The following is a 26169-nucleotide window of genomic DNA, read 5'->3' as shown; positions in this document are numbered from 1 at the left end:
TTTCTTTCTTTCTTTCTTTCTTTCTTTCTTTCTTTCTTTCTTTCTTTGTGTGTTTGTGAGTCTATTCATGCGACTGCTAGTTTTTCTGGTAGCATGGTAGCTGAGAGTTTTTTTGTTTTCTTTAATTTTATTTATTTATTTTTGGCTGCATTGGGTCTTTGTTGCTGCACACGGGCTTTCTCTAGCCGCTGCCAGTGGGGGCCACTCTTCCTTGCGGTGCGTGGGCCTCTTGTTGCGGAGCACAGGCTCTAGGCACGCAGGCCTCAGTAGTTGTGGCACTCGGGCTTAGTTGCTCCGCAGCATGTGCGATCTTCCTGGTCCAGGGATCGAACCCATGTCCCCTGCATTGGCAGGTGGATTCCCAACCACTGCACCACCAGGGAAGCCCAGTTACTGACATCTTTAAAACTTCCTGTAGTGTACTTACATGCCCATTTTGACTGCATTACAGAAGAACTATCTCAGCAATAAGAAGTAAAAGAGGGCATTATTTTTATCGATTAAGGGATCAACTAAAATATTAGAAACTGAACGCAATGAGAGGAACATAAGTGGGAGAAGGTATTGGATAGGAAGAAGCAAAATAATGGATAATATTTAATGAGTGATTACTACGATGCCGTCACACTTCTAATTACTTTACATCTGTTGTTTCATTCAATCCCTATAGCCATTCAGCTAAGCAACAACTCAAACAATATTTTTATTTCTATTTTATAAATGAAGAAACTGAGAAATGATGAAATAAAATAATTTGCCCAGTGATTACACAAGTAGTATATGGTGAAGGTAGGATTCCAATTTGAGCATTCTGACCCCGATTTCCACAACTTAATACTATGCTACATTGGCTCACTTGAATTATTTTCCTGAATTATACATTAACATCTCTATAATCTGAATTATACCTTAGCAAGATGTCGGGGACTCCCAATACAAAGGCCAGAATGACATCCTAACCAATGTTTCACTTGCTTACACAGATTTGTCGTAATAGAAGATGATGATCCCTCCCGATTTTCTTCACTTTTTACAAAAACTTTTTCCTGGTTTTTCCTGCATAACACTGTAGAAAAGAAATTCTAACCTTTTTGGCCCCATGGCCCCTTCATGCTCTGAAAACTGCTCTGAAAATTTATTGAGAATCTCAAAGACATTTTGTTTATGTAGGTTCTATTTTATATATTAAATCTGAGAAATGTTTAGAAGCTAAATTTAGTACTTCATTTTAAAATACAATAATAAACCCATTAGATGTTAACATAAGTAAACATATTTTTATTAAAAATAACTACATTTTCTAACACAAAAAAAGCAAGAAAATTGGCATTTCACATTCTGGCAAATCAATGTCTAGCATAATAGGAGACAGCTGGATTGTATGTCTACTTCTATGTCAATAACGTCCTTAACTGCGCATGCACTGGTGGTGAAAAATACAATGACCACTAGTACCACTAGCATAGTTTGGTGCACTGTGTTGACATGCGCTAAGGCACCAAGAGTTTTGCCCATCATTACGTTTGCTCCTTCAGTGCAAAGGCCAAGAGACCTGATATTTAAATCCCAATTATTTAAAAAAGAAAAAACTAAACACAACCCTGACCAAATAAAGCTTTTGTTTCTACCAGCGCACTAATCAAACAGTAATGGAAGAAATCATCATTTATTATGGAATGGTTTTCATCATGTGATTTTAATCCAATGAGGAAAGTTATTGGGAAAAGAATGGAAACCTTGATCTGAGGCAGAAAGCAAAAAACCGCGCCAGGCTCCTCCTTTTCAGGTGGCAGCTGTTTCTCATAACCAAGACACATGTTTTTTTGCGCGGGCCTCTCACTGTTGTGGCCTCTCCCGCTGCGGCGCAGGCTCAGCGGCCATGGCTCACGGGCCCAGCCGCTCCGCGGCATGTGGGATCTTCCCGGACAGGGGCGCCAAACCCGCGTCCCCTGCATCGGCAGGCGGACTCTCAACCACTGCGCCACCAGGGAAGCCCGAGACACATGTTTTATTTTCAAAAATAATTGTGAGGACTAAGGAAGAGCTACAAATGCCTTATGTAAAATTAGAATTGTTGTATTTTTATGTGGTTTGTGGAACTTTACCAGAAAAAAAAAGAGATCAAACACTGTTTAAAGGAACTGTTTGAAGTCCATTGAAAAAAAAGGTTGCAATGAGCCATGTTATGATACTTCAGTCTTCCTTTGATACATACTGGATAAAACTCTGGCAGACATATATGTCTAGCTAAAAAGATTGGTGATGGTTATGTGACCAAAAGAGTGTGACCTGGTAATGAAGACTGTGGTGGAATTGACCCGTCTTTCTCCTGGCAGTAATTAGCACCTTGGTTGTGTACAAAACAACCAACCAAACTAACTGTGATATGGCATTATTGTTAAAAGATGCTTTTTACTTAGTATGCTCACACCAAAGGACAGGAAAATCTTGCAATCATCAAGTGGGGTCCATAAAACTAAGCTCTCTATTTGTTATTCTTAGAGGGGGCATCTTTAAACACAGAACAAATAAAAGAATGAATTATTCAGAATGGCGGAACCAACACCATCAAATGGGACACATAAACAGAAGTCCAGCAGAGATGTTCTAACACCTTCCTTAGGCCATAGAGATACTTGTCAATCTCAAAACTGAAACAACGAGATACATTAAAGTCCTGTACCATATATATATTCTGAGCATCCAGAAAATATACTCTTAAATAAATGTCTCCCTCCAATGACTTATTATCTGAGTAATGGTTTCTCTATTTAGTATATTGTATTATTGCACTTGAGTGTTTCTAAGTCTGTCTGCCTCTGGGACTGTGATATTAAGGCTGAGAAACATCCCTCTCTGTGCCCCCAGTGCCTGGCACACAAAAGGGACAACTTTATATTTGTTTATATCTGTTATATTCCAAGAGTGCAGGGATTTTCCACTATTGCATTCTCAGTGCCTAGACCACTGGCATCCAGTAGGTACTCAGTAGATTTGTTGACTGAATGGCACAATTATGATTAGTGGCCCACGTATTTCTGCCACTGAAAGACAGAAGAAACTATGTTCCTTTTCTGTTAGTTTATTTTAAATAGCGTTTTTCCTAACCATGACATAGATTTCTATGGCTTTTGTTTTTACTGATTTGCCCTGGCTAGACCCTTAGATTATAAACTCTTCAAAAACCAAAGACAATTGTCTTACGCATATCTGGACTCTGTACATTTCTCTTCACAACAGTAAACTCTAATGATGTTATCCATGGCAAAATGTCATAGCCTATTCTCAACGTTTTCATTTTATGTTAAGAAAATGTTAAACCTATCTCCTTCATATCTCACTTTCTACGTCCATCAAAAAGTTAAGAAAATCAAATAAGCGTATTTTAGAAAAATGCAATTAGTATAAGCACTTAGAATGCCCTCTGTCACCCATCCACTCCTGCTAGCTCTGGTCCAGGCTTGTCCTAAGACATCTCCCTGACAGACAGGATCAGGGTGTGGCTCACGAGGCAAACAGTGGAGTCTTCTAGTTCTTGTGCCTCACGATGGGTATTATGCATAAAAGAGCAAAAGTCTATAGAGTCCTATTTCTGTGCAATGGCTATTAGGAGAAAATTTCTGTTAATGTCCTATCTACTATGTTTATGCAATACTAAAGTATAAATTATACTTACTCAAATTGAGTCTGAATGAAAAGTTTAGTTTTAATACTAAAGTTACAAATGTAATCGTATCAACATTAGGAAAAAATAATTTATGAAAATGGTCTTTACATAGTAGCCCCTATTTATGTTCTGGAGAGCTCTAAGGGAAATGACTGCCATAGGGAAGCCCAAACACGCACAAAACTACAAAAGATCACTGCTCATCCTTCTTTAGAGGTGGAAGTCATGGAGTGCAGTGGACTTTGCTTCTATTGACCAGCCATACTGATAGGCTGGTACCGCCCCCTTGTTCATAGAAGGCTATGACCACCTCCACCCAGGGCCTCCTTTTTCCTAAAGAGTCTGGCTTCATCTCCAGTCCACAGCTAAGTTAGCTTCCCCAAAGATTATGAATCATCTTCTAATCATCAAATGCAATGACTGGTGTTTGTTTCACATTCTGTGCCATCCCACTGAACCAGTCCATTTCCCCTTCTACTTCTTTCCCCTTCTTCACTCTTTCACCATCTGCCCCTCACTTTTTAAAAAAAATTTTAATTAATTTATTTTTCGTTGCATTGGGTCTTCGTTGCTGTGCGCGGGCTTTCTCTAGTTGCGGCGAGCGGGGGCTACTCTTTGTTGCGGTGCACAGTCTTATTGCGGTGGCTTCTTTGTTGTGGAGCACGGGCTCTAGGCTTGTGGGCTTCAGTAGCTGTAGCACGTAGGCTCAGCAGTTGTGGTGCACGGACTTAGTTGCTCCACGGCCTGTGGGATCTTCCCGGACCGGGGCTCGAACCTGTGCCCCTTGCATTGGCAGGAGGATTCTTAACCACCGCGCCCCCAGGGAAGTCACTGCCCCTCATTTTTAAAGCTGGGTCTTTGATCTTATTCTTTTCTCACCCTGTCTGCCCTTCCTCAGAAACCCTATTCATTCTCCCAGCCTACATCTAGAATGTATATCACTTGGCTTTCCTTCCCTAATTTTCTTATTTCTGTTTGTGGGGTAGCATCTCTTTCCAAGCACCTACACATATTTTGTGCAAATATTAAATTTTACTGATTCTTCACCTTATTAGATTGAACCATATGAAGTAGCTATTAATGTAGTCAAAAATGGTCAAATATCAGTAATTTCACATGATTCACTTTATAATTACCAGCAAACAAGTTCAAGTGCTTTTAATCTCAAACTACTCCAGTGGCCTCCTGTCTCTGTACTTCCATTTCTATACCTACAACAATTTCTAAAGGCTGTAATTTATCAATCCTTCTGAAATACTCATCTTTGAGCACTTACTTGTCTTAAGTAAATAGACTAAATTTCTTCACTTTTCATTAATCACCTTACAATTTGCTCCAAACCTACCTTTACAGGCTTGTCGCCCTACTGACCTTAATATTCCTCCCTTCCAGTTGAACTGGTGTAAATAGCATCTCTCTCCCATCTTTAGTCAGAGAACTCTCCTTTCTTATTTCAGAGATTCCTCTGCCTATAGACACACTCAAACATTAACCTTACGTAACCTTACGTATACGTGGGACATTCCCAGTATCATTCACTTCGTTTGCAATTATTTTTACTCATGATGTGTCTTTCTACACACTGTTTAAATGCCTTCAAAGTACAAATGGTGTCTTTTATGCCTCTTTATTTCTTCTTTAAGCGGAGTAGAGAGTCTTATATATAGTAAGGGATCAAAAGATAGTTGCTCTCAGTGATCTTTTAAGTGGTCTGAGTCATCTCCCAGATACCATCACTTAATCTTCTCATCTGAAAATAGTTCTCCGGGCCCAGAGATGGGATGCCTTTTAAAGTAGTTTTTAGACGAAACTCTTTCCTATCAATGCTACTGCAATTCATGGTATCACGCACTTGTGGACTGATTTATCTCCTGGGCAGACCCCTAGATTTCATCAGAATAAAAACTGATGAAAGATAGAGACTTTTCACAGGTTTTTAAAATCTTGGACTAGACTTGAATTTCTTTAAATCGCTAGCAATGAAATCTTGTAGAGATGTACAGTGATATATCTCAGAATCTACTAAATCCAAACAGCTCAATGACTAAAGTTAAATTGAGAACTTTGGTACATGAATGCTGTTTTCATGGGACCTCATAATCTGTTATCTGAATATCCAGACAAGAAAATGCCTCTTTTGTCATCAAGTCATAATTGTCTGGTTCGTCCACTGCCTGCTTGATTTATTTTTAAATACCCTGATCTTTGTCTTCTCCTAGATCTAAATAAAGTAATTCTTACAGGCCCTACTGGTCCCCTAATGTCTCCTACCCATGTTTCATCCGTTCTGCCAGACAATTGCTGAGATCGATCCAAGATGATTTAAAAATAAGCTAGTTTATGTTTTTAGATAACTCCCTAAAAAGGCAACTCTCAATCCTAAAGTTGTATTTCTTGAGAAACTTCTATTGCATTGTCCACTTTATTGCACAAAGGCAAAAAAGACTAAAAATGGGTGGTTTTGACTTTAAAACAATTCAAATAACTTCTATAAAACAGCATACTCTCTTCTGGTCCTTTGGGCCATTTTCAAAGACTACTTATCAAAAGAAGAGTCAATAGACTTAAACAAAGGTTTATACCATTAAGCTCCAGTGAGGAAAAGATTCATTTCAGAGGACCACAAAAATATATGAATAGGGAATAAAATAAATTAAATTTAATCTTCAGATAGGACACACTTAGGTAGATTTTCTAAGTATCTGATATGATAGCATTCGAAGTCATTTGGTTTAAATTCATGATTAAAGAAATAGAGATATCACATTTATTTAAATGTGCTGTATTCATTAATTATTGAACCACATGACTGACTTGCTATTTTACCTTGGTTAAAGATTAATTGTGGTTGTTCTTAAGCTTTCCTTAAATCTTTTTACTTTGTAATTGAGTGGAAAGATTATGCTTAAAGTTAATTTCTATGTCATATTAGGAAGGAAGGAAAATTGATTGCACCAGGCAGAAAAATTCCCCTTAACTCAAACACATTGATCTAAAAATGAAGGCCAAATGAAACAAAAGATCCTGTTTTTTTTTTTCTTTTTTTTTTAATTGACCTTTGTTCTTCGTTTGTTTGTCTTGGAATAGGTTATGAAGCTTTCTTACTAAACATTTCATTTCTTGGCTTATAGTCAATGTAATATTATTAGAAAAACATTTTCCCTCTCTATAGAAATTCATATGTCCATTAGTTCTTTCTTAAATACTGGTATCTGCAACCTAATTGTAATTGATGTACTTTTAAATTAAACATCGTCATTTATTTCTCCAAAGGAAAAAAATTTGCATTTTTATTTGCTATCTTCCAATTCACACCCCAAAATAATTATTAAATGTCTACTACGTGAGAGTGCTTTAATAATTCCAATAATACTTTGTAAGAAATGCAAGTAAAATGTATGGATACTTTTATTTTGTTTGTATTAGGTGCAATGGGCAGCCTTTACAATGGCTCCCAACAATCCCTGCCTTTCTGTGTTTGTGTCCTTGTGTAGCCTCCTCCCAAATTGTATCAGAGTTGGTCTGTATGAATGTTGAATATAGTAGAAGTAAGGTACTGTATAATAAAACATGTTCCTGGCCTCCCCGATCTTGCCCTTTGCATCTCTTCATTTGACTGGTTCTGATTTGTATCCTTTATAATAAAACATTATAATTATACTATTATAAATTTATAAATATAATTATACATTATATTTATATGAAATATAAATATAATTGTAATATTTTATTACAAAATTATAAATATAGTGCTTTGCTAAGTTCTGTGACTCAGTCTAGTGAATTATTGAACTTGAGATGAAAATAGGAACCTACAAATTTGTAGCCAGTTGATCAGAAGTGCAGGTGACCTGGTGTCTGGGGTTGAGGGCAGCCTTGTAGGAGACTGTGCCCTGAACTTGTGAAATTTAACCAAACTCAGGGAAGCGGGAGTCAGAATTGCATTGCATATGGTATGTCACTTCCAAGAGTACAAGATACAAGATATCGTGGCTTCTGCCTCTCTCTCTGAGATCCCTTGCTCTGGCAAAATTAGTTACCATGTTGTGAACAGTCCTAGTAAGAGTTCCATGGTGAGAAACTGAGACCTCCAGCCTACAGCCATGTGAGGGAGCCTGTTTTGGAATTGGATTCTCCAGACTCAGTGAAGACTTTAGATGACTAGAGTCCTGACTGACACTTTTGTTATAATCTCATTTGAGACCCTGAGCTAGAACTACCCAGCTAAACCATTCCCAGGTTCCTGAACCACAGTAACTGGAGATAGTAATTATTTTGTTGTTTTTAGCCACTAAGTTTGGGATAATTTGTAATGCAGCAATTATTAACTCACTAGGGAGTATAAGGTTATTTGCGTTTGGTTTCAAGATTCAGATCTCTTGTTTTCCAGTCCATCCAAAAGAATAACATGTAACTACCCGTTCGTGTCATTGATTGATTTTTCTTTGGAATGGATCTCAGTAAATTTGCATTAGTGCCCCAAAACAAGTAAGAGTATCCCTCTTGACTCTAAGATAGGCTAAACAACCCCAAATCTCTCTCGCTTATCATAGTAAAAGTGTATTTCTTGATCACATTGTAGTTAGATGTGGTCCAAGCGAAAGATCAGCCACGTGAGCGTCTTCCATCTTTTCACATCCCCACATGGGAAAAAGTGGGGAGAGTCTTATCACCAGGGGTCTTATTACCAGGGCTGGAAATTATGTACCTTACTTCTGCCCACATGCTGTGGCCAAACTCAGTCACACAACACCAACCTAACTTCAAAGAAAGCTGCAAAATCTGCTTTTTATACCTGGCCAAGAAGAAAAAATAGAATTTGTGACAATCAAGAGTCTCTGCCGCAGAGATCTGCTTTCTTTGAGGTCCACTGGCTCCGGCCAGTAGCATCAAAAGGTATAAATAACATCTTCCACCCCAAGTAGAGGAATCTTCATGATTTAACAGAACATAGATTAATGCAATAACACTAAACATCTCCATGAGACGGCACTCGTGGTGTATCATGATTGTTAGTTTCTATTTTGGTGAAAATGTTATGCTGTTTATTTACACTGTCACAAAACAGTACGAAATGTCGGTTTCTCTATTTCGTGTACTATTATGTTTTTGTTCTGTCACACTTGAGACAGTTACAAGATCTGTACATTTATATATGACCTGATTGTGTGGACTCACTAGGATGAGTGGGGGAAGGGCATTCTCATATGCACCTAGAGACACACACACTCAGGTCCTTTGTTCTGACCTGTGTTGCTTCCGAGATGGACTAGTTAGTGCCTAATTTCTCCAGCTCCTCTCATCTGCGGACGTTAACTTTACTGAACTTTTATGTTTTGCTCAACTAGGCCCCTGAGCCAGTACCCATGATGAAAGTCATTCCAATAGGCTGTTCACCAACACGCGGCAATAGAGTAGAGCTAATCATTATAGTTCATCTTGCTGCCCTAAATACATGTACCTCATATCCCTCACCTGCCTCCTTCTTCTTCAATCCACACCCCTGCCCCGCTTCGTCCTGCCGCCTGTCATACACACACACACCTTCCATGTGTGCCCAGTCAATATGCTTGGGCTTGTGCTTAATTGTATGTCCATTTCCCACTCTGAAATTAAAGCATTGGACTGAAACGTAACCTACTACATTTAGGCTCCACTATCCACTTTGGTTCTTGTTAAATTTAAATCTGAAATCTCCATACCCTTTTAAGATATTTAATTTGGACTAAAATACTAGAGGGAGACCTACATTATACATTTTTCTAGTGTCTCTGGACCTGCTCATTACTAAATTCCTCCCTGTACTGGCAGCCATTGCTGAAGTTTCAGCATGTATGAAGGCTAAGCCTCTATGGTTATGACGTTACGTTGTTTATTGGTTTCATTCAAAGACCTTACAAAGACGAAGTGAGCTAGAGATAAAGAGAAGCTTAAAAGGACTGAATATTTATTTCTGAAAATTGAGTATTCTAAGTAATTTTTGGTATCTGTAAGATATTAAAGAAATCACCATAATGTATTTTCACATATATGGATGTGCGACAATAAAACGAAGAATACAGAAATAGATATAAATATGTAAAAATTGATTATGTTGGAAACCAAAGAGACAATATATATTAAAATAAAACACCTTAAATCATTCTCTTTATATACTCATTCTTTAGTTCCTGAGAACCCAGAAGAAAAAAGTATATATTATCCAAGCTATTTGGGACTCACTCAGAACCTAGAATTTAAATTGAAACTTGAGATTAAAAGTCAGTTTTGTGGCTAATTGGCGTATACCCTAAAGAAGAAAGGGATTATCCAAAGATTCAGACACTCCCTTTCCCAAAAATCTGTCAGCAAAGCTACCTTGAACTTTAATGATGGTAACAAGATGGAAGTTTTATCATGTTTTATTATCTTCTTGAAAAACAGGTGAGGATGGGGGTAGAGAAGGGGAAAAAATTCACTAACGAGCACATTAATTACTCTCTTTTAAATCTTAATTCATCAGACTTTCCAAACTGGAAACCCTTGATATCTTATCCTGAGCTCTGCTATTTATCAGTGGATAGATTAGAGAAAGAAAATTAAAAAATAAAATAGCCTCATGTGTTCTGACCTCTTCTGTAAGGGCTCTGAAAAAATGCTTTAAACAAACAGGCATGGAGCATTTTTCTTTCCCTTCTCTCTGGAAGAAGAGAGCGAGGGGCAGATGTTTCCACTGTCCTTTCTTCCAAGCACTCTCTGTTTTAGCTGCCAACCACGCTTAGCAAAGAAAGGGGGCTGATTACGAAATCAGTTCCAAACGTTCTTCTTAGGATGAGAGGCTATAATGAATCATTGAACTGGAGACCTGGGCAAGACCCCAGCTGCTTACAGGCAGTAACTCTTACAGTCGAGATAAAAAGAAAACTGACACAGAAAAACTTAGACAAAAGCAAATTTAAACTTTTCTTCTCCGGAAGTAATAACTAAGCCAATTTTGTCTTCACGTTAAAGCTGGGTGGGAAGTTTTTCTCCCAAAGAGAACAAATGGAAAATTTTTTTTTCATTGCAAATATTAACTCTAGGTTTAAATTCTCACATTCATAGGCAACTTGTCTTTCTGGAAGGCTCTCAGAAAGAGCCTTCAGCATTTGCTGGTGATTTTATATAAGAAACATTAAAGGGGATGCACTAACTCCACCCCCATCCTCGCTCAAGGGGGCGGGGACTACAGGATGTAGTCCTGCAGCGATGTTTTCATTCACAAAAATTCGGAGAACTAACTATGTGTCCCACATATTTTAGGTTCTAGGGACAGAAAGATGAATAAGAGGGTCAAGAGAAACGGTTCTTCCCTTATTATCTGTAGGACTTTCAGGTCACCTCTCTCTCTTTAAAAGCTTAGTTCCCACGCTGTGAGCCTTAAGAGGTACTTTCCCTACTCTGAAGATGTCTTTATCCTTCCAAAGAAATCCAGAATATACATTTTCTCACAGGGCACTGAGACAAAATCAACATTGTCGACAACAGGGGTGTTCCAGCCCTAAATGTGTGTGGAAGGTCGGGCTAGGAGTCAGGAGGAGGTGGGTGGGCATCTGTTTAGCTTTGGAAAAAATGCAAAACCTTTCCAATCACCAAAATAAAATACATTTCTGAGACACTATTGCCCTTCTGCCCAGGTGAGTGCATGGTCTAAAGACGGGATAGAGGAGTAGGCCCTAATTCATCTCTTCTTCCCACACTTACCCCACACCCTTGGGTGTGACTGCCTTTCTAACACGTATTATTTCCCCTTATGTACGACACATGCATATATTTGTTTGTTCCCATCTTATATTCCTTCTCTCTCTGAAAGAAATGCTGACATTCCTTACAACCCTGTAACACCCAGAAGACATAAATAGGAATCGGCTCTATTTTGGTACTATTCTGTTAAGGATGCTGTTTAGCTTCCCCCAAATATTAGAGTGTGATGGAATTATATTTGTCTTTCTCACTAACAATACCAATAAGGTTTTATTTTGCTTGTTAGTTTTATTAATTCGAGACATTATAAAGTCAATAAAAGAATTTGTAGATAAAACTAAGCCTAGTTTTTTTAATCAATACATATTTATTGAGCATCTATTATGTGCCAGCCACTTTCCTGGCACAAAGACAGACAAAAAAATCTTCTCTCAGGGAGTTTAAATCTATGAAATGTATGAAATGTATTCAGTGCACACACACACACACACACACACACACACAATGACTTATAACAGGTAGTGTGTGTCTTATGTAAACTAAATAGTATCTTAGAGAAGTCTTTAGCAAGAAAGCGGGAAAGACAAGTGATGATTACCTAGTTTACATTCCATGTCAGACGCTATACTCATTACTTATTTAATTCTCCTAATCACCTAAGAGATCAATATTATGAGGAAATTGGGAATTTAAGAGATTACACTGTTCAGTGGTAGAATAGCAAAATTCTTTTATATCCACAACTCCCTAATGCCTTCTATAAAAGAACATGGTTTGAAACGAGCAAATTAGCCTTTGACATGTTAACTCTGGAAAAAAACCAAGAACATCATAGGAAAACTAAATGAATGTTGCTCAGTAAACGGAAAGACCTTCCCTTTCCTGCCAATCTCTGCTGTCTGTTCCTCTTTTCCTGTCAGTGAAGATAGTACTGCCATGTCCCCCAAACCAAGCAAGAAACAGAATAATTGCTCACTTTTCTCAGTTCTTTAAATCGCACTATAATTCAGCTGGCCTATTACTCTCAAATCTTTTCACACAAATGCCTTTTCCTGAACTCTTTCTCTCCTTTTTGCCCTTACTTGACTCACCTGCAATTTCTCCCCTAAAATATTGAAATCTCCTCACCGCATCCTTCTAGGTCCTGCACACCACCCTCTAGCCACCAGTGTCAGAGCGGCTGCTCTATGTAGAGACTCCACTCCTTCTACAACGTTAGATCTGAAATCAGCAGCAAATACAGCCCTATCTTTATTAATCAGATTAAAAATACATCGTGCAAAAAAATGTTTCTTCTTCGTGCTTGAATTATGGAATCTGTCGTTAAATCTCTACGTCATTGCATTTCCACAGTATAACTGGGAAAATTTTTAGTAAAGTCATAAACATCATTCATACCACTGGGGGTATCTTGCATTTCTTTCATAATACTGATAAAACTTGCAATTTGCTTGTTTACCATTTGTCTTGTGCTAAGTTGTAAGGGCACCTTACATTTGTTTAGCTTCCTTTGGTTTGGTTTGGTTTTAATTCAACAGTATAAGCTCAGAGCCTCACGCACCTGAGTGAATGAATAACACGAAGTCAAGACTGGTGCCTGGAACCAAGGAGTGGCTTTGCAACCCAGCTAACTGGCTGCAAACCCACAGTTAATCAACAAGCATTTACTGCATTGTACACACTCTGCGTCTGGCGGTCTGCGTTTTGTCTGCCTCTAAAAACATGTATCAGCTTTTCAAGCTGTCATCATTGCTTTTCGTCAGCCTAACTAAGGTAGAAAGAGACATGCAGAGGTGGAGAGAAAATAACTGTGCTCTACGTGTTCAAACTTGATGGTGTGTCGTTTTGGTGTTTGCATAATAAAAATATGCCTAAGACTGAATTATGTCAAATATGTACGAATGGTATTTTGCCTGCAGTAGTACCAGAAATCTTAGAGCCTTCAAACCTCTGCAAATCAAAGACAGACACACAGTGCCAGCTACCAGGTGATGTAAAGAAAAGGTTTTCCCATTTTGTGGGAAAGGCGACGGATCTCAAGTTAAGTAATTTGCCCACAGTCGTGAAGTAAATCAATGAAAACACCAAGGTTAACACAAGGTGGGCAACAAAAGGTAACACACTCCCTGTTTAAAAAAGCTTATGTTGGGGCTTCCCTGGTGGCACAGTGGTTGGGAGTCCGATGCAGGGGACACGGGTTCGTGCCCCGGCCCGGGTAGATCCCACATGCCGCGGGAGCAGCTGGGCCCGTAAGCCATGGCCGCTGAGCCTGTGCGTCCGCAGCCTGTGCTCCGCAACGGGAGAGGCCACAACAGTGAGAGGCCCGCGTACCGCAGGAAAAAAAAAAAAAAGGTTATTTAGTAGGAATGTTCTGACATCAGTCAACCTTAGTTTAAAATTCAGAAGCTTCTGGGAAGGAAAGGAAGGAGAGAGAATCAGAGGAAACCAAGACGCTGTGGGATGAATTTTATGATTCAACAGAGGGGTTAAATCTGAAAAGATTCTATTACTAGCCCCCCATCATACCTCTCTATTTCCAGGCTCTATTCCATTTTAATGCCTATGATGAAATTTTAGTCTTTAGCCTGCTGTCTGCTTCTTCTGTTGGTTTCTATAGAGCAGATGTTTTAAATCTACTATCCATGAACCCCTGGACTCCACGGATGCATTGGAAGCCCGGGAAGTTCCTCTTCGTGAACTCCTTGAAACTGCAGGCAAACCTCTGTGTAAATGTGCAGACGTGCATCTCACAGGCAAGGGGTCAATAGCCTTGATAAAATTGCCATGAGAGCTAATACTATGCAAAAATGAGTCGATTACTGCCATAAAAAATAAATAACAAGATCCACACAGCAAGTCCTATTCGGAAATCAAAAAATTGTTTTGTTTAGAAATACAAGGAAAGTATTAGCTGAAAAAAGTGTTGATAAGAAACATAGAACTCTAAACTGTGCTACTGCTATGCTAGCTGAGGAGGGTAAAGCATAAGTGCAGTAACAGTAACCTCTTCCCCCTACAAAGGGTCACCTTCCCAAACCTGCAGGAACCCTTCACTCAGCCCTGGCTTATGACTCAGAGTGAGTCCCCGCCCAACAGTGATGGATGTTCTGATGCCCACTGACCGCTGATGTCTGTTCCTTCCCTTTTATCTCCAGATCTTTGGCTTTACTGAAGTTAAAGCTTCCCTTCCAATAATTTCTAGAGTCCTTTTCTCTCGGAAAATATTTATTTGTGTTTTTGTTTCTCCTTCTCGTGTAGTGCATCGAACAGCACATGATGTGACTCTCTGGGTGCTGTGACATCACAGATGTAGCCAAGTTTCTAGTATACATCTCACCTTCCATCCTGAATGGCAATAGTTAGTATTCAATGATAGGTTTAATATCTTAAGAAATGCCCGATTTTAGAAAAGATATTCATCAACAATCTACCTAAAATGTAATATTTTCAGATTGTTACATCCTTGTGCTAAAAACGGATGCCTCTGGTCTAACAACTGACTTCTCAGGCTGATCATGGAAAGAGATTTTACAGTAGAGCAATCAAAAGGAAGTCCTGTTCTCAACTTTTTATCGTAATTCAACTTTACACTGTAACCAAGACACAGGAAACAGAAAAGCAAAGGATTCAGTCCTCATTGTTTTTCTAAATACTTAACTCACAAATGTACCGAAGACTGAAGCAATTTAGCAAAGATTAAAAAAAAATGTAAATATAAAAATAAAAGCACAGGATGTGTCCAGGCTAAGTTAGAAAATATTCTGATGAAAGAGTGTCCTTAATAATTCTAAAAGTTTTTCTGTCTCTACCTAGCACAAAACAAGTGTTTCCCAACAACTGAATTAAGAAATGTCTCTTCATTCAATGGGACTATTTAATGACAGTTAACTTTTATCCTTGATTAGTAAGACCTTTTTGCTGTAATTAATGGAAAGTGAACTCAAAATAGCCCAAGAAAAAAATGGGAGAGGGGGATTTATTGCCTTACATAATACACAAATATTCCTATTTCTCCTTCAGTTCTGAGTTCTAAGTCACCTCCTCTGGAAAGTTTTCCTGAACCCCTACAAATCCCATAGGTGCTACCACAGGATGCCTTATAGATCCCATCTTGGGGTGAGTTTCATTTGAGAATTTTTTTAAAAATTCTATATTCCTAGGAAAAGACTAATCGTTTTATAGCCATGGTAATAAGTAGCCACCAGAACTTTAAAATCGGTTTCTTCCGTGACAACTTGCCTCAGGAAACATATTTTTGTAAGCCAGCCAATCAGTAGCAAAGCCTCATCAATCAGGAATCAGCCAATCAGAAATAGACTCAGACTCAGTCCTCTAAACGCTCCTTTAAGTGCCAAACAACCCACAGCAGTCTCCTCGGAACATATTTCTACAGACGATGTTCAATTCATTTACATGCTTGAAATTTTGCCAAACTCTGAACTGCATTCTTTTTCTAAACCTTGTGTGAGATCAACAGCCTCCTCTGCTCAGAGAGACTGTGCCTGGCCAATGTAGTTCCCCCTTACTACAGTAAACAATCCACTCATCTTTGTGCTTTTTGTTTTTTATATAGAGTAGTCATCTCATAATTCTTTGACAATCTATATAGTCTGTTTTCTTATCAGTATCCAGCACTGGACACTCCCATTAGGGCAAAGGCTGAATCTGTGTTTGTTGCAGTTGTACTTCCCTTGCCTGGCAAGGAAATATACACATGGCATTTGTTGATTAAATATGTGGATGCATGTGAGGATGGACGGGTAGGTGGGTCAATGGATGGATGGATGGATGCATGCATCGGTAGATGGATGGTGATAGAAAGGCAAAATCATATTGTCACCTGGAAGGTTCTGGGAGATGGCCCTCTGGGCAAAAAACATCAGAGGTCTCAGAGGGAACTCCAAAAGCAAAGGTAATGAAAAGATCCTTCATAAAGAGATTGTGATTATATGTGAGATACTGGCAGAAATTCTCAAAATAGGTAGGGATAAATTTTAATGGGGTCCTTTTCCGGTTTTCTAGAGCGGGAGAAGGGGGCCCATGAGAGAGAAAATGATTCAGAGACAATAGTGTCTCAATGAATATATAATCTAACATTTATCCATCATCAGGTGGAATCAGAAGAAACTCAGATTATTAAATTACTTACCAAGCCACTTAGAGAGTTGAAAGTTTAGAACCCATAGCTTAGCATTTGATTTTATCCAAATCACATTGCCTTAGGTTGGGTTCCGTGGGGAAGGAGCCTAAGATGGAGATTCTTGTTCAAGTGATTTTTTGAGGAAGAACTCTTGTGAGATTGGGAGTGACAGAAGCAGGACCATGCAGGGGAAAAATCCAAGCAAGAATGTAATCTCAACTACAACCTGGCTTTGGTGTGATTCCTCAGGAAAGCTCTGAAGTATGAATTAGTCCGCAGAATTGGTCGCACTTGAGGCAAGGGGGCTAGCCTTGTGAGCCACTGGCCTTGGTCTGATGCTGTCTGGGTAGAATAGAGTCTTAGTTTGTCCAGTGAAGTGGTTCCTGTTTGGCCAAGGGCAGTTCTCAGAGCAGGGAGAGGGCATGAGGAGTTATCAGCCGACCCCAAAGCAGCTGGCAGACAGATGCACCTTGGGGATCTGGGCAAGGTACCAACAGCATCCTGTACACAAGGCTAAAACAGGGCTTCTCAATGGTGGTAGTATTGCCAATTGGGGCCAGAAAATTCTTTGTTGTACAAGGGATATCTTGTGCACTGTAGGATGTTTAGCAATATCTCCAGCCTGTACCCACTAGATACCAATAGCACCACTCCCCTTTTTTCCCCAATTGTGAAAACCAAAAATGTCTCCCAACGTTGCCATACGTCCCCTGGGGGCAAAAATCACCTTGGTTGAGAATGCCTGAGTTAGCACAAGAAGTGAACGTGAAGGTTAATTAAGTAACTTTATCTTTTTTTTTTTTTAACCAGGGCCTGGGACTTTATTTTTTATTTTTATTTATTTTTTAACATTTTTATTGGAGTACAATTGCTTTACAATAGTGTGTTAGTTTCTGCTTTATAACAAAGTGAATCAGTTATACATATACATATATCCCCATATCTCTTCCCTCTTGCGTCTCCCTCCCTCCCACACTCCCTATCCCAACCCTCTAGCTGGTCACTAAGCACGGAGCTGATCTCCCTGTGCTATGCGGCTGCTTCCCACTAGCTATCTATTTTACATTTGGTAGTGTATATATGTCCATGCCACTCTCTCACTTTGTCCCAGCTTACCCTTCCCCCTCCCCGTAACCTCAAGTCCATTCTCTAGTAGGTCTGCATCTTTATTCCCGTCTTGCCCCTAGGTTCTTCATGACCTTTTTTTTTTTTTTAGATTCCATATATATGGGTTAGCATACAGCATTTGTTTTTCTCTTTCTGACTTACTTCACTCTGTGTGATAGACTCTAGGTCCATCCACCTCACTACAAATAACTCAATTTCATTTCTTTTTATGGCTGAGTAATATTCCATTGTATATATGTGCCACATCTTCTTTAACCATTCATCTGTCGATGGACACTTAGGTTGCTTCCGTGTCCTGGCTATTGTAAATAGAGCTGCAATGAACATTGTGGTACATGACTCTTTTTGAATTATGGTTTTCTCAGGGTATATGCCCAGTAGTGGGATTGCTGGGTCATATGGTAGCTCTATTTTTAGTTTTTTAAGGAACCTCCATACTGTCCTCCATAGTGGCTGTATCAACTTACATTCCCACCAACAGTGCAAGAAGGTCCCCTTTTCTCCACACCCTCTCCAGCATTTATTGTTTGTAGATTTTTTGATGATGGCCATTCTGACTGATGTGAGGTGATACCTCACTGTAGTTTTGATTTGCATTTCTCTAATGATTAGTGATGTTGAGCATCCTTTCATGTGTTTGTTGGCCGTCTGTATATCTTCTTTGGAGAAATGTCTATTTAGGTCTTCTGCCCATTTTTGGATTGGGTTGTTTGTTTCTTTGATATTGAGCTGCATGAGCTGCTTGTAAATTTGGAAAATTAATCCTTTGTCAGTAGTAACTTTATCTTTTGCGGCACAACGCAGAAGAGGCTGTGACGCAGAAGAGTCACTAATATTTTTGAACAATATTCCAAATTGTGAGGTAAGGAAAAGGAACTCTGAAAGAATTCACAATTGACTCTCCAGCAAAAATTATCTCAACAATTTTGCTCTTTCCATGTACAGAAGTATGCACCTATTAATTGTTTTGAATGCATAGATAAATGCTTCTAACACAATGTAACACATTGCTCCCTAAGTAATGTGTTTCCTCAAGTCATGAGGCACCTGTCACCATGGGGTTTTCTGACAGTGACAATTATCATACTCTCTCATTCTTAGAACCGGGCAAGTAAAACAAAATCCATTGTCAAAAATAGGGCTCAGAGCAGGTGATCAAGCCAGACAGGATATGAGGAGGGTTAAGCAGAAACTTCAGTACATGAGAAATGGAAAGAAAGCACCAGTTGTATAGACTCAAGTGGAAACTGAGAATGTGATCTAATGTATTTCTGCAATTGGTGGCTCAGCAGGACAGGTGTCAACAGTTCCAGCAGCAAGTACCTGAATCAGTCATGGAGGCATCAAATTCAGTGATGAGACGCCTCCCAGCTTGTCTATTTGATGGACGTGTACAAATCCCTTCCTGAAGACTCAGTTGAGTTTTCATCTTCGCTGTGAAAACTTCCCACCCTGCTCTCCCCACAAGCAGAGGTGAGGTTTCCCTCTACTCTTTTTCTATTCTACCCAGGGCATAGATCTATTAAAATACATACCCATTGTTTCATCACTGTTGGACTATTTGTCATTCTCTCCAACTTTTAAAAAATTTTTATTTTATATTGGACTATAGTGGATTTACAATGTTGTGTTAGTTTCAGGTGTACAGCAGAGTGATTCAGTTATACATATACATACATCTATTCTTTTTCAAATTATTTTCCCATCTAGATTATTATAGAATATTGAGCAGAGTTCCCTGTGCTATACAGTAGGTCCTTGTTGGTTATCTGAGTTTGGGATTGACCTATACCTTCTCTCCAATTAAATGGTGAGCTTCCTAGAACAGGGTTTTGTTTTTTATCTTCATGACTTAAACATCTAGAACATTTATGCAATATTCATTCAACAAGCCTTCACTGAGTACTTGCTATGAACCAGCCACAGTCTGCCTCAGTGCTATTCTGTCCTACAGATTCCCTATAATAAGGGAAGAACACCTCAACACCAAAAAAAGGAAGTATTACCTCTCATTGTCTTGAGAATGACATCACCCTGTCACCCTAAGAGTCTCTGTGCTTCTGTGATGGGTTTTGATTGCCATTCTCCATCCCAGGGAGAGCTGCACTGTGATGGATTCAGTGTCTCACGGAGTCTGTGTGCCCTGGGCACTCCCTGTAATTTAAGCTGTCCTACGAAGAGACAAGCGGAGAACTCAGAACATTCGCCCAGCTGACTAGCATATTATAATACATGCAATATACGACTGTTACTGATGAATGCCCCCAGCCAAGGGGCATATTTGATATGCCTCTCTGGGATTGCCTGATCTTTATTGCTACTTTTTAAGAACTCATATAAATCAGAGCCACCTCTTCTCATAAAATTGTTGAGATTTTTCTAATATTCTTAAAATCTAATATGTCATTCAATGATATTGGGAAAGAAATAAATTATATTGGAGAAGTCAAGTGGATCCTGATGTTACAATAGTTGTTTTCCTTTATTCACATCACCAGCACTGGGGACATGCAACATATTCCAAAAAAAAGAAACTTTTTTTTTTTTTTTTTTTGCGGTATGCGGGCTTCTCACTTTTGTGGCCTCTCCCATTGCGGAGCACAGGCTCCGGACGCGCAGGCTCAGCGGCCATGGCTCATGGGCCCAGCCGCTCCGCGGCATGTGGGATCTTTCCAGACCGGGGCACGAACCCGGGTCCCCTGCATCGGCAGGCGGACTCTCAACCACTGCGCCACCAGGGAAGCCCAAGAAACCATTTTTAGAAGGTACTTTCATTTGGAGACATTAATGGGCTCTTTTAATAGCCTGATTTCCCCCTATCTAAGGTTATCCAGAACACTTGTGAAATATTTTGATATTTATAGTTGTAATACACCAGTAATTTCAATCACTTAAACTCCCAGATGACATCATAGTAGTACTATCTCAAAATTAGGAATGTTTTACAAACTTTTTCTATTTCTATTATATATGTTTTTATCATATACATGTATGTATTTCTATTATTCCTTTAACAGCTGTTCTACAGTCGGGGCTGGCATAGCAAAATCAGCACCTAAGGTGTTATTCTTAAGCACACACAGTAGCCTATCTGGAAACATAATAGTATTATGAGTATTGTGATTTACATTCTCTGGGGAACAAAGGCAATAAACAGAGTCAGAATTTCATCATGGCCTAACGTAAAAAAGATAATCTTCTGCTGTATCATATACCCATATCAACACGCCTATAAAAGCAACATGTTTCTAGATAAAACAAAGAACACAAAGATAAACATATATATTTTTCTGAGTTAACACTCATCTAGCTTAGCTGCATATTTTTACAAAAACCATCCTCGCAACTTGGAAAGCTGTACTTAGATACACAGTCAGACAGCTATCAACATGCAGGGATCTTGAGGCATTAGGAAGAAAAAGTATGAAAATGCCCCAAAATATTATTTTGGCTACATAATTAAAAGAAGAAGATAACTTCTAGAATTTAAGTGGCAAGTTACACATTTTAAAATATTGTAATTATATTATTTCAAAGTCTAAAATAATAGTGCAAAGAGCTGGAAGAAAAATGCTCACTGGAGTTTGAGACATTACAACTCTCCATAAGCAGAGCCCATTATGACTATCTTTGAGCATAACAGTTTTACACCAGGAATAGATCAAAGTAATGTAACAGCCTTGTGTATATAATTACAACCTTCCATCCTTTGAAGACAGTATAGTAGATGTGGGTGTGTACATGTACATGTATATAAAGGCATGCTCTTTTGGAAAAAGAACTGGGCCAAAATTCTCTTGCTTAGGTTGTGTTAAGTTCCAGTTCTTTGGGTCCATTTTCTCCCCACACGTTAGCGGTCAAACACTTTCATTCCTGCTCCTTGTGAAGTCAGTTCTCCACTCTTCCAGTTAGAAACCATAAAGCTGTCTTTAATTCCTCCCTCTTCTTCATTCTCTATACTTCTATCCATTCTTAGCATAGTCCTTTGCATGCAGTAAGCATTCGACAATTATGTCTTCAAATTACTTGCTATGGACATATTTTTACTTCCAAGTGTTCTAGCCTTTCCTTTTGTTCCTTATTTCTGCAGCGACCCTACTCATTCCACCCTAGTCATTCCACTGTAGTCCTAGGCACTCTATTCTTATTTACCATACAGGAAACTAGCTGCCACATTAATCTGCCTAAAGTATTACTCTATTGATCACCTTGAAAATCCCCAATAACCACTGCTACTTTAGTTTTCAAATCCTAATGCTATTTCCTTTTTTTAAGTGACTTTCTAACCTGAATCACCACAGAGTACTCATCAATACTTTCATTTTATACCACTAAAAAACCTATTTTCACCATCATTATCCACTACTAAGGTGCAGGGTTTTGGGGGGTTTTGGGGGTTTTTTTGGGGGGAGGCGGGGGTTTGGCTGTGCAGCATGGCTTGTGGGATCTTAGTTCTCCGACCAGAGATTGAACCCAGGCTGTGAGAGCACAAAGTCCTAACCACTGGACGGCCAGGGAATTTCCTAAGGTGCAGTTTTAACCACACCCTTTGATGTCCTCCCTGATTTATAGACTCTCCTCTCTTTATTCAGTTATTCAAATGCATCCTTCAATTTCCAACCCAAACCTACATCCTTCATTAAACCTTCCTAGTTTCTACTTCAAGTATTTCGTTCTTTTTCTGAACAATTACAGTCTTTAGTCTACCTTGCAACGTTCATTATTTAATTATATATTATTCTTAATTCCCTTCTAATTTTCCCTTAATTTCCTTCTGATTATTCTGGTCTGGTCTATCCAATTTGGTGGTTCAATTTTTAAAGGTAGGACAGGTTTTAACCACCATCTCTGAGCTCAAAAATCATGAATAATAGGCATAGAAGATATAGCTACTTATTTTGTCAATGCTATATAGTGATTTTGATGCTCTAAGTCAGAAAACATCAGACAAAATAATTGAAAGAAAAGTAAAAACTACTTTTCCCTTCCAAGAAATCAGTGTCAATGATAAGCATCATATGTAAGTTATGGAAAACAGCAGGTGCATTAAGTTCAAATTCATCAATATGAATTTGAAAGCTCTTTAAGAAAATTCAGAAATTGCTTCAGTAGACTTTACCGTTCTTGTTCTTCCCATCACCAATTATTCTAGTAAGCTTTCTTAAGATGTAAATCAAGGAAGGTGAGAAACCTGTATATTCCTATTAGTGGAAAATAATATGATTACATTTACAAGAAGACAAGCTAACAATTAGGAAAATTTGTTTCAATTAAGTTAGCTTTTTAAATGTATTCGATTTAGTATTAGGTTAAAATATCTCCATTCATTTAAAGTGAGATGGACACATTTTGTTTTCTGTAACTGACATTTTCATTGAGAAATAATCTCCTTCCTTTATCCATCCAAATCCCAACTGCTTAACCTTAGACATAGTAAGCACTCAAAAATTATCTCTTCAAATGACTTGCAATGAACACATTCTTACTTCCAAGTGTTTTTTCTCCTTATTCCTACAGCCACCCTAGTCATCCGGTCCTAGGACCCTTATTTAAAATATTATAAATAATAACAAGCACTTGTTACATATTGATCTACAGTGATTTTCTGGTGTTGTTTTGTTTGCTTAGGACAAGGTAATAGGTACAGACAGAGCCACAGTCTGTGACTCAGTAGCAACAGCTCATATGTAAAAAGGCAGCATTTGCCAACCCTATTGTGTAATGCGACTCAAGTGACTTCTCTGTTAATTTGCTAAATTTTAATTTATCTATTTTCTTTTAGACAGTTTTTCTTTGTAACTTTTTAAAAGTCCATTATATTGCCGTAAACATCTTTGTTTGTATAGAACTCATTTCAACCTTGGATTAGTTCCTAGGATAAATTCTTAAAATGGCAATAACTGTTTCAAAGGAATAAAAATATCATCTCACTGGGGGCTAACTAATATACTAACAGTAAGCTAATTCCTTTCTGAAAGTGTGGTAACCGTGTATACATTTTCTATAACTTAGCATTCCTATTTTTTCCTTTTCCTTTTTAATTTCTGTTGCTGTTGGGTTAGGGTTAGGGCTTTGTTTCTCTGAGAATTTAAGAGGTTAAAATGGAGCTAGGGGGCTTCCCTGGTGGCACAGTGGTTGAGAGTCCGCCTGCCGATGCGGGGGACACGGGTTTGTGCCCCGGTCCGGGAAGATCCCTACATGCCGCGGAGCGGCTGGGCCCGTGAGCCATGGCCGCTGAGCCTGCGCGTCCGGAGCCTGTTGCTCCGCAACGGGAGAGGCCACAACGGTGAGAGGCCCGCGTACCGCAAAAAAAAAAAAAAAAAAAAATGAGGCTAGGGAACTTTTCAGCTAATTTATTTCTGCTGTTTCAAATTATGTTTAGCAGGATAATGTAGCTTATTTTACTTTGAAATATCCTTGAACCACAAATAATGGAGGCACTGTGTTGGCAGACAAGATTGTCTGGAATAGAAGAACCCAGTCACCGGATCTATATTACCTGGGTTCAGAGCCCAGCTCAGCCACTTATCAGTCCTGCAATCCCAAGAAAGCTATTGTGCTTAGGTCTTGGTGCTACTTTTTAAAACAGACACTGATAAACAGAGCAAACAAAATGGCAAGGGGTCTGGAAAACGTGTCGCAGAAAACAGTTGAGCAAATCAGCAATATTTAGTCTGGAGAAAAGATAACATGGTGGGGACACGACTGCTGACCTCAAATACCTGGAGAGCTGTCATGTGGAAGAAGGAGTAGATAGAATCCATTTCATGCCAGAAAAGAGAATAAATGGAAATAACAAGGAGGCAGTGTTCAGCTTTATGGAAAGATGGACTTTCTAATAATTACAGCTTTTCAGTGATAAACCCAACTGCCACCTGGAGCAGCAAGCTTTCTGTCATTGGAGGATTTGTAGCTGCAGCCAAATGACCATCTATCCTAGATGGTGAAAGTTAAATAATGAAGTCTGGACAGGAAGGAAGGAGATGGCGAACGGAATTTGGGGGACCTGGCAAAAGATAACAGGGCTGAGCGGGAGGGAGCAAATTGGGAACACTGCTTGAGATGCTAGGAGGTCACTGGCAGAACCAAGGCTGGCATCTTTCTAGGTCGGGGCTAGAAAATTGTTGGAAAATGGGGTCTAGAGATTGATTCATAAATAAAAAAGGAAAGAGAATATTTTTTGAAATATGTTAGTGACCTACCAATGAAATCATTCTCGAGGCCTAAGTCATCTTAAATAATAATTTCTGAAAATAAATCTGTAATTGTTTCTCTGTTATAACCTTATAATTCTGTTTTGAAGCTATCAAAATAAACGTTTTTTTTCCTCCTCTAGGAATGTGTGCACAATTCATTTCATATTAAAGTTAGATTTTTTTTAAGTTTATTTACATGTATCCCTTAGATTCCTCTGTCTCACAGAACTTAATTCGTGTGAGTAGACGGGAGAAAGCACTCTATTTCAAAGGGGCTTTTGTCAAACTCCACATGGTATATTTCTAGGACACAGTGAGTACTTCGTTGGAAACCTACTAATAGGAGTCGAAAATAGAATTGCTGTAAGAAACCTACAGAAGTCATCCCATAAGATTTTGTTTTTAATTTAAATCCCAGTAAGAGAAGAGTTTTTCCCTTATTTGTTCTTTGTTTAGTTCTTCTGGGTTCCCCTGAGTGGTGCCCTCTTGTTTCAACTGTGCTTAAATTCCACTTCGTTCTGAGTTTTGTTTGAAAACTTATGGGTGGAAAATCCACAGCTATTCATGCCCTAGGATCATTGGCTTTAAAAAAAGATCTTAACATGACACAGCCAAATATTGGGGAAAACTGTTTTTAAGGGCGTCAAGGCTTTTATGCTGAACCTCAGGCCACAATGAGTTCTTATTGCTGGCTCAGCTCATGTCCCTGCAAAGCACAGTGACATGGCCTCTCCTCTCTTCTCCCTCCTCCGTCAGTTATTTTTCTCAACAAGAAGGATTTTCACAACTGTGTGGATTGAGTACGTTTCCAATATGTAATCCAGTTATCCCCATTAGGAAAGCCCGTCAAAAGATAATGCTATCATGGACCACTTTCCCCTCTCTGCGGTGCTCAGTAAGCCTTTCACTGAATAAGAAAAACATACGCAGGTTTTGCCAAATGTGCTTAAAAATGTTTTTTAATGGCGTATTTCAGAATGTAAAAGAAAGAACAAACTAGCAGTAGTCAGATGACACTTTCCCCGTGCCCTTGGCAGCTAGAATGTGGGCCCGAGACTTAAGCTGGAAAAATCCATGCCTGCCTGGATGTTTGAATTTACAGTGACAGAGAGAGAGAATTCATTTGGTCCGTGGCTGCCGTGACCTCGAGTCCAAGAGCGGCAGAGGTGATGTTTACCGAGCTGCTGCCTCACACCCAGTGCTGGCCGTAGTGGAGGAGTCGCCTGCAGGGTCCACTGTCCAGCGGTGGCTGCAGTGCCATCCCCACAAGACCCTTGCCAAGCAGGACTTTGCTTCTGGTTGCCTAGGCTTTTCGG

This window comes from Monodon monoceros, unplaced genomic scaffold (genome assembly GCF_005190385.1).
Source record: "Monodon monoceros isolate NGI ecotype Baffin Bay Population unplaced genomic scaffold, NGI_Narwhal_1 Super_Scaffold_8, whole genome shotgun sequence".
Taxonomy (NCBI): Eukaryota; Metazoa; Chordata; class Mammalia; order Artiodactyla; family Monodontidae; genus Monodon; species Monodon monoceros.
This window is presented reverse-complemented; position numbering follows the sequence as displayed.